The sequence below is a fragment of the Dermacentor andersoni genome, chromosome 11 (assembly GCF_023375885.2).
Source record: "Dermacentor andersoni chromosome 11, qqDerAnde1_hic_scaffold, whole genome shotgun sequence".
Taxonomy (NCBI): domain Eukaryota; kingdom Metazoa; phylum Arthropoda; class Arachnida; order Ixodida; family Ixodidae; genus Dermacentor; species Dermacentor andersoni.
Window position 1 is genome coordinate 29,518,482 of NC_092824.1, and position 10,673 is coordinate 29,529,154.

Consider the following 10,673-nt stretch of genomic DNA (forward strand, 5'->3'; position numbering starts at 1 on the left):
CGTCACAGCTTGTGCTTGAAGTTGTCTCGTCCGTCATACTAAACTCAGGAGGCGTGTATTCGTAGCTTCTTTCATCAGCCATGCCCGATGCTTCGATGCCGTGTAACTGGCGTGTATTCAGGTATGCGCAGCGTCGAATCACCGCGCATGCGCACTCAATACCAAGAAAGAACACTAATAAAACTTTTGTCACTTCAGGATTTCGGTTCAAATGACATCGAACAGCTGGAAAAAACGAGACGTTTGAGTCCGCCACTAGCTTGACGCGACTGTGCAAATTTTCGAATGCTAGCAGAGGCGCCCCGATAAGCCTTGCTATCTTTCCACAGAATGATCTACCCAAACTAATCCTCACACAAAACAACAACAAAAAAACATTTATCTGATGATATCGCTACATTTTTCATGCTCCTCTCACACTCAAGTAGATATCCTACTGGTAAGAGCTTGTTGCTCGTGTAAGCACTCGCGGAAGTGTTGGGGGTTAACAAGCTAAGTTATATCGTACTAGCGTATGACTACCAGATGCTGCAATTTTGCTGACTGCTGTGGCATTCTCTGGCCCAGTTGAAATGAGGCAGGTAGTTCTTCTCTGCTGACGAGTGGCGCTCGCTTGGTTCTGTTGCCCACAAATTGCCGTGCTGTCTTCACCAACCTCTAGCAATGCAGAACTTCAACTGCTTCGCACTTCCCGCGCTGCTTCGGTAACGAACGCTCATGCGTCGTGCATAGCCGTAGTTCAGTCATACCCCGCATACTGGCGACAGCTTTGCGTGATGGCTCCAATGTTGTAAATTGCATTTCAAGCCAAGCATGACCAACGTTGATGTCGATAAACAAAATACGTTACTGCCCAATGCGCCCCTCGATAATGTTTGTTTTGGTCAAATTTTAACCGAGAACTTATTACAAAGAACCAATTTCGCGACCTTTATAATAATTAGGAGTATGGAGCCAAAACAAATAAGTGGCCGCGAGCACAAACAAGTCGAATCAGTTTTTCCTGTACTCTCGCCGTGAGTGGATTCACGTCCATGTTTTCACCGTCGTTTGAATTACAAGGGGGCAAGGGGTCATTTACTCGTGCTTCCAGGGTTTCACGAAAATGCTTGTGGTACAAAAGCTTCCACCGCTGCAAACACGAATGAATGTATTGAGAACAAATCCAGGAAAGTTAAGACGTCTATCGTTGTTGAGCTTTTTCTACAACGTGCAGGTTTCAGTATGCTATTTGTATTTACTGTAGCTGAGCCAGTTGAAATTATATATACTGGGAATCAACTGGTGATTTTACTGTGCTAATAGTTCAGACAACGCGATTTGATGATGTAAATTTTGTCTGTTTTCATTGCTTAAAGAAGAATAAAAAGTCTCGCCAAAGGGGTGATTGCAGCACAAGAGCCGAAGCAGTCTTTCAGAAGGACAACATTCTGCACTGACAATTTACTGGTTTAACATAGAAATCCTACAGATGCCTATTAGGTGATACAAGCGAAGTCCACTAATTGATTTCTTCAAGCGAACAGACAGGTGGGCTATAGCTGGTTCCACCAAATTTGAGGCAACGCGTGAAAAGGCATGCATGACAACAGAAGGGAAGTGCTGTCTTCGTTCACTTCTGTCGTCTTACGTATCTTTCTTGCGCTTTGCCTCAAGCAATTCATTTCCTGCTACTGCCTGATACGGGTATGCTTTTGGTTTTGAATTCCTTTCGGAAACTATGTACGTGACTGCGTGTTTCTTCGAAGAGTGATATCTGCTTCAAATACTAAACGGAACGGTATTGATTACCGTGCCTAGTTTTATTCAATGCTTTCTAAGTAAATCTGTCAATGAACATCCTTATCAAGTGCAAGCATAGCTGGACATTGGTCAAGTAATTACGCGAAGCTCGTAAGTAAATTTCTCACTTAAGCTATGCAATACCTTTGCCGCGGCGTGACGCTGTCTAGAAAATACTTTAATTGATGCTATATCTTACTTGAAAAATGAATGGTTACAGTGTTTGTATTTCTTTGCCATGAAGTAGATGCTTGCTAAGCGTGTTCAACACAGTTTATACAAATCTACGTAAAAAATGTTTGGCTGTCAAGGAAGAGCGTACCGCACCCATAGTTAACATCACGATTACCTGCCCCTACTCAACAAAAATATGAATTGCGATGAAGTTTGGCTATTGAAACATTCACCAGCTTTCTCCTGAGCCCGCACTTACGCAGTACTCTACAACTTACCTTTTTCATTCGATCAAAGTTTTCGTGCTCGGGTATCGACGAAGTAAAGAAGTATGCGCCGTGTTTTGTTTTGCTCCTTTCGTGTCTTTCTGCAACCCTCAGTCCTCGAGGAAACCCGTTTTCATCGTGCATTGTCTTTCGTTTCTGCAGCTACAAATTTTAACAGGACAGTGTTAAGCACCCCGTACGTATTACACAAAATCCGGTGTCGGCATTCCGCGCCGGCGTCCCCGTGAGCGAAAATTCCCTTATATATTAGAGCATGGCACGCGTAATGCGAAGACGTGCGATCGTTCCCCACCTGCAGCAAGTTGCTTCTTCAGTCACTTTCAATTGCATTACTTTATAATTTCTTTAATTCAATCTGTAAACACAAGTAATTTTCCCTGTGTTTTCCTTGGTATCCTCGTTTGTTGGCTTCTTATGATATCATTCATAAAAATTGGGTCCCTAGGTTAACCGCTTTTCTTTTCGTTGCTTTTATAGTGAAGCACATGTACATAGCGCGCCTTGCGGTATGACTTCTTGTATGTGGGGATTATGCTGCAGCACCGTTGTATCACTTAGGTTGCTAATACCTCGTCTTACATTCTTGACAACGTTATTCCACGGAATTTTCAGAATGACAGCCCACAAACAAATGTCGTGAACTAAGCACCGACAGTGCGTACCGTTCATGTTGAATCTTCTGTGCCTGAAATAATAAACATGCAAAAATATAGCGGAAACATAGAAATTGCGTTTTTCTTTTTTTTTTGTTGCTGCTGTGCCCAACCTCCAAGATCGGTCCACGCAAGAGGCTGCGTTTCTACCAGAAGGCTCGTCTTCGCGCATAGCATTCGCCGCCAGCGTTTCCCGGTAAACATTACGGTTGCATAAGTCGGGCTATGCGGGAAATCTAAGCCAAAAACGTGTGGTGCTTCCGACCAGGGGCCTTAAAGGCTCTGGCACTAAGCATAGGCTCAACTGTCCTGATCGTCATTCCTCCGGACATGGCTGAGTCGTTCGCGATGAGGGAACGAAAGGTCCGATCCCCACGAGCTGGAGTCCTTGGTGTGGTGGCACACCAAACACCGGCCGACACATAAACACCTACGGAGCCAATTGTGCAGGTACCGTAGCATCGTGTACAAACAGCGGGATCTACATTAAACGTTACGCGAAATTAATGGAATAGTCTTTCTTGTTGTTCACTAGTATCGAGATGTGACCACTGCATGGCCCTTGGCGGTGCTCTTCGTAATTCCCGCTTTCCAAGACGTCCTCAGCCAATTCTCCACCATGTGGTACCTTTACATGATTCGCCGATGAACGAAGCTGCATATCCCCGGCGTATATTTTTTAATACTTAGAGGTATTTCGTAAGCACGCGCAATCACCACAGTTTTAGTGTTTTCGCACTTAGTGACAGTCCGCTACACGCCTCTTATTGCGGAAAAACTGGGAGCACATGTTTGGGGGTGCCAGCTCCTATTTTGTTTAGGACGCCATTTATATTGCTGATCTGTTATTTAAAACATTTTTGTTTGGTGCTTTCAAATAACCTAGCTTATGAGGCCCAATTGGCAATCCATGATTACTTCTCTTGTTCAGTGGGTTGATTAGTACGGACACAGGCACTTCCCCGTTCGCACATAGTACTTCAACATGGCGAGGGTGTCACGTAGTTGAGAATCTAAAAACAGCATTTATTTTTTGCTGGCGACTTATGCTGCAGTCTCCAACCTATGGAGTTGTTCCAGGCATGCGTAATGACGTTATATATTTGCGCAGCAGTATGTTGTCTTTTACGGTGTTGTCACCTTAACAGATGAAAAAGTCTTCCAACACCGAACAGCGATGGCCCTACATCACCTAACTCGCAGCGATTCTACGATTCATCTTTCCGTGGTTTGAACTGTTGGGTATTCACGTGACATGTCGGGGTAACTTTTAAGAAATGAATAGCTATTCGTCTCCGTTTGAATCCACGGTATGATATGGCAGGTTTTTTTACATTGCCAAATAAAGCAATTACCGCAATACGGCTTCATCACTGAAATAAAAATGTCTCTGTCCGCACACCATTCCGTGCATTGCTGGTGGTCTAGCACGTTCCAGGATATATATTGCACTATGCCCCATGGCATGTGATATGTGTTTAGACATTCATTTCGGTTAAGAATTGGCGACCATCAGAAAATTGAGGACATGGTAACCACGTGTTGTGCAGAACAATGTCCTTTAACCATGGAATTCCGTGTGAACGGTAGCCACGAAAATGTTTATTCTTGATATTAACGGCTCTAAATATCAACGTTACGGTTCACATACCCAAGCAAAAACATGTTGCCTGCGTTATTTCTAGATCAAGCATGCTTTCTGCATATTCATGTATACTGTAGAAAACTGAAGCAAAACCTACGTTACCCGCCGTGGTTGCTCAGTGGCTATGGTGTTAGGCTGCTGAGCACGAGGACGCGGGATCGAATCCCTGCCACGGCGGCCGCATTTCGATGAGGGCGAAATGCGAAAACACCCGTGTACTTAGATTTAGGTGCACGTTAAAGAACCCCAGGTGGTCGAAATTTCCGGAGTTCCCCACTACGGCGTGCCTCATAATCAGAAAGTGGTTTTGGCACGTAAAGCCCCATAATTTAATTTTTTTTAAAACCTACGTAACAATCTCGTTGTCTTTCATTCCTTGCCGGCCACCACTTTTGTCACTTGAAGAAATGCGCTAAAATGTTATCAAATGCTCTAAATGTTAAATCTGTTATCGCTGCCAAATGAGACGCGAGCAGCAGAGGGAGTGTCAGCAGCATAATCAAAACTTTACTGTCGACCATCCACAAGTCATGAGCATTCCCAGGCGGACACGTAAGGTTCGAGTTCACCGGACTGTGATGTTCGCATTATTTTTGTTTTATTTCGGAATACTGTCAATCCCTTTTGGGATTTTTACAGGAGAGGGCAAAACACACAAATGCAAGTTCCGTGCTAATATATTTTTGAGAGTCAAAAATAAAGGCAAAACATGCAATACATATGACAGTAATAAATAAAACTGATGATGACACTTGAGTATAATAATTACACTGAAAGGAACACTGTAATATAATATTATAAACAAGCTTATGCTGAGAGGAATGTAAGCACAAAGCCTTCAGCGAGGGTAATACATTTGTCTATGGTGCGCTGGCCAGTAACTGATGGATGCAAGCGATTCCAATCTCGGACAACTTGTGGCAAAAAATTTATCGGAAAGTATTATTGTGACAGAAATATTCTTCAAGGGTGAGTGCATGCTTGTGACGTGTTAGTCTTGAAGTGTTTATAAGAACAAAGTCTGTGGGAGTCATCTTTATCGCATTGTTAAGCAGTAAAGACAAAAACTTTAGACGGTGTAATTTAGCACGGCTGGACAACGTGTGAAGCCCAGCCGTGCGTAAAAGATCTGTGGCTGAATGCATACGCCCATAGAAGCTGAAGATAAAGCGCACGGCTTTCCTTTGAACCATTTCGAGTGTTTTAACGTTGTTTTTAGGGTGGCCGAATCAAGCTATGTTAGCGTATTCTAAGACCGGACGGCTAAAGTTGACGTAATCAAGAAGTTTTTTATCAGATGTAGAATGACGAAGGGCTCTTTTAAGAAAAAAAAAATAACTTTTTCCTTGCTTTGCTAGCTATGCTTTAACATGCGCAGTCCAGTTGAAGTCAGAAGTGATGACTAAACCCAAGTATCGATATTCAGTCACACCGATAATATTCATGTTATTGCAAGCGTATACATAATCTAATTTACACTTTTTCCTTCTTATAGACATAGCGACCGTTTTTTCGAAATAAATTGCCATCTTCCATTTATTACACCACTGTGCAATTTTTTCTAGAGCATTGTTAAGTTTTTCCGGGTCATTAGAGTCTTTTATTTCTTGGTATAGCACGCAGTCATCCGCGAATAGTCGCATTTTTACATTAGTTTCATTTGATACGTCGTTAATAAAAAGTAGAAACAACAGCGGGGATAAAACTGTACTATGAGGTACTCCTGAAAGAACAGGCACTAACTTGGAGGCATGATGGTCGTATTGCACAAATTGACAACGATTAGAGAGGTAATTATGGATCCATCGTACCAGTGATCCATCGCCAAACATTGTTTTAAATTTAAAGTGGAGTTTAGTATATGAGAATTGGTCAAAAGCTTTCAATAGATCTAGGAAAAGGGCATCGATTTGCAACTGATTGTCGAGGCTTCGTGCAAAATCATGGATAATTTCTACTAGTTGCGTAGCGGTTCACAAGCCACTACGAAATCCATGTTGTCTTCTGTGGAGTATGGTATTGACTTCGACAAAATTTGTAAGAAATTTCAAAATGAGGTGCTCCAGTAATTTGAAGCATGTACATGTCAGTGACATTGGTCGATAATTAGCTGCCGGTATAACATTACGAGATTTATGCACCGGAATTGTTGTCGCTAGTTTCCACTCAGCAGGAAGGCTACACTCATCGATTGATATTTTATATATCAGGCAGAGGTATTTACTTATAGGCTCGGCATACCGCATGAGAAATTTGTTCTAGATTCCATCTGGTCCATCACATTTCTTGTCCTCCATGTTTAACAACATCATAAGCACTCCCGCCTTGGATATTAATGGACTACCTGTCAGCGTGGTCTTACATTTGAATTCCAGGGCAAGGTCAGAGCAGCCATTGTCATGCGTGAACTTTGTGACTGAAACTGTGACACTGTGAACACTGTGACACTGTGTGACTGAAAGTGAGTGTTAAAAGTGTCAGCGTCAATTCCATCGGTGGATTTTGTCTTGCTGTTTGTGCGTTGGAAACTTAGGTATCCCCAGAATTTGCTGGGTGCTGATTTAATGAAACCATTAAGTGTGCTAATACAATAAGTCAGTTTAGCAGCCTTAATTTTACTTTTTAATAAGCTAGTTAGAGAGTGAATCCGACTAAGGTAGTTTGAAAACGGGCGTATATTGTTTGATTTTCTGAGTCTTGATTTCATGCTTGAGGTGAATAGCACCACGTCTTTTTCAAGGATTCTTTTTCTTTGTGCATTTTGTTACAGTGAGAATGAAATTGTCAATGCAATTCCTGACATTACCCTAAAACATGCCCATACCTGATCAACCGTTGACAAATCATCGATACACAGTTCGAGAAAATTGGCGTATTCATGAACAAGATATGTTATATTGGCTGCGTCTTTTGCCTCTCTAAATGCTAATATCGGGGAATTATCTTTTTTGACAGCCATAGGAACAGGGAAAGGCAGAGTGCACAACACAATTTTATGGTCTGACGAACTTTCTAGTATTTCAACCCCTACCACCTGCACCGCCTGTGGCCCGCGCTGCACCCGTCGCCCGGCTGCCCATGGTGCGAGCACGAACGGGCCGATATGGCCCATGTGCTTTGGGAATGCCGACGCCACGTGGAACAAGGCCGAAGAGGAAGGGGGAATAAAACAGCAGAACCCTCTGAAGCGGGGCGCCTCGCTGAGAGATGGCAAGCCGCCCTCCTCAGCGAGGCACCCGAAGACCAGGAGTGGGCCGTCCAGCGGGCCAGGGCCGTTGCCGAGGATCTCGAAAGATTTTCCTCGGGTGATGGACCCCTGGCAGCCTAGCCCCGGGCACCAACATCAACAACCGCGTTGGAAAAATAAAGTTTATTCCTATCCTAGTATTTCAGTGTCTATTGCGGTTGATGAAAAATAATCACTAACAAAAACCAAATCGAGTATCGAGCTTGACGACCCTAGAAAGCGAGTAGGTGTGTGGACAAGTTGATCCAAGTTAAATGCAAGTATAATGTCCGAGAGAACATTATTATAAAGTGATCTCGGGGTTCGAGAGCTCCAGTCCCATTACGAAATATAAAAGTCGCCAACCAAAATACTTTTGTCACATGATATGTGCCGGTGCATGTAATCGAGTAAGGGAACCAGGTACTCTGAATAAGCGCTTGGTGGCCTATAGACAGCGCCTACGTGCAGGACGTATCCTTCTCATGTTTAGTTTGCATCGAATACTTTCGACATTCGGTACATCAGGCATAGGCATGAAAGTATAAAAAAACCCCGCTGTTGTTGCTCTGTGGCTATGTTGTCTGGCTGCTGAGCACGAGATCGCGGGTTCCAATCCCGGCCACGGCGGCCGCATTTCGATGGGGGCGAAATGCGAAAACACCCGTGTACTTAAATTTAGGTGCACGTTAAAGAACCCCAGGTGGTCTAAATTTCAGGAGTCCCCCACTACGGCGTGACTCAGAATCAGAAAGTTGTATTGGCCCGTAAAACCCCATAGTATAATTAATTTAATTTAAATGAAAGATAAATCGTCCCTCAAGATAATAGCGACACCCCCGCCTCTCCATGCTCTATCTTTGCGCCGAATAGCATAACATGGCGGAACAACTTCATTATCTGAGACGTTAGAGCGAAGCCACGTCTCGGATATAATCACCACATCCGGACTCAGTGCTATCATTAAAGCTTCCACACTTTCCACTTTGTTGAGAAGACTTCGCGCATTTAAGTTCAGAAGCGTTACTTTTGATAAGATTGCGTTGTTCTGCGGTCTGAACTGGATTTTTCGTCGGTTTTTGGTTTTATCTCAACCATATTGTCGCTATCTGAGTCCCATATAAAAAAGCGGCCAGCTATGCGAACTTTATCGTAAGTTAACAGTACCGTCTCTTTCTGGTCCCGATTTTCTTTCGTTTTATTCGAAAGCTTTTTGCTTATGGTTGCGTGAAAAATCTTCACCAGTAGAGTATCTGGCATTTTTCAGGTTCTTGCAATGTTGAAGGATTTTCGCTTCGTCTTTGTAGTCTTGCAACTTAAAAATGACCGGTTTATTATAAGTCTGGTCATCTGGTTTTGGTCTACCAAGTCGATGAATTCGATTTATTCCCGCAATGTCACCATCAAGAATGTCTTTCAAAATTCCATCTACAACTACCTCCTGCAGCGTTTCAAAGGATTCTTCCTCAGGTTCACTCAAGCCAAAAACAATGAGATTGCACCGACCATTCCTATTTCCAATATCATCAAGTTTCTTGGTCATAGTGCCCACGCGTTGCTCAAGTACGCTCACCTTCACGCACTCCGAGACTTGTTTTTCAAGAACGCCAATCCCCTCAAGTTTTTCGTCTATCGCGGATAGTTTTTGGTTGGTTACTGTTTTGCCCTTTTTAATTTCTTGTATGTCAGCTGCGATTGCTTTCAATTGGTCTTCTAGCGACGTGTAACCCTGACCGAGATTTGATTCAACATCTCCTCCGAGCCGCAGTAAAAACCGCAGGTCACAAAACATTTCAAAAACAGGCACGAATGGGGGGCTGGGGAATTCAGTACCCTGTCCTGGCACAACTATTACTGGCACTGAAAGGAAATTTGATGGAGATAGAGAGGGAATACTATAGCCTTTGCGCATTCGAGTCGAACGCATAGGGCTCACTTTCGCTGCAATCCTTTGAGATAAAGGAGATTATGCCATCTCCATGATTAGAGTTCGAGTCGTGACCTTATCGCACTTGCCCTTTATGTGGAACCTCACTTTCACGCTAGGTGAAATTTCGCCGACGGCGAAAATTCACCTAGTGTGCCCATGCAAATAGTATCTCTATAGTAAACATAATTGCGTCAAGTTTGCAAAAGTGGTGCACAGCCCATTTCCAATGTTTCATATATTCTCGAGTTCACTTTACGTCACGCTACTCGCATTTAACTGAATCTACAGGAACTGCGTTCGTAAGTCCCTTTCATTAAGAGTTCCATTTGCAGAAATTTTGAGGCCAAAACTGCAGATAATGCTGCTTTATGAGCGGCAGATGCTTTAGTGCCAACAAACAAATATGCGTAGCTTCTTCGAAATTTTATAATTGCAAGAAGCCGTGCGTAGAGCACTTAGCACCGAACCTTACAATGAAATGAAATGAAATGAGCAATTCTTCAAACAAAAATTTGCCGTTTTCTTCAAGCAACCACTTTGGAAATCGTCCATAAGTTTAGCCATGCTCTAAAGGTATTGTCCACGGCCAAGTAACAAAATTAACACGGCACAACGAAAGAGACACGAAATGGACCTTTGGCACAATGGGTGAGATTGTGGCGAACTATCGTGAAAAACCTCTAAAACAATGTCGGCCAAACCACAAGCAGTAAAGCGTGTTTTTATTCAGCTGAGGTCATCGGCTCAGCGTCGTTTTCAGCATTAAATGTAGCTCTGGTTAACTAGAGACGGAGGAAAATATCGTGCCGTGTTAGAAAGTTCTTTTATTAGTTCCCTAATGGCAAATCAACCATCTACAAGGCTGTTGTTCTGTTTCAGTGGTTAGTTTTGTTTATGCAGCTTGCATTTGTTGAAATTCCATTTTATTTTTTCAAAAAATTCAGAACATAGTTTGTGTAACGTGTACAAGTATTTT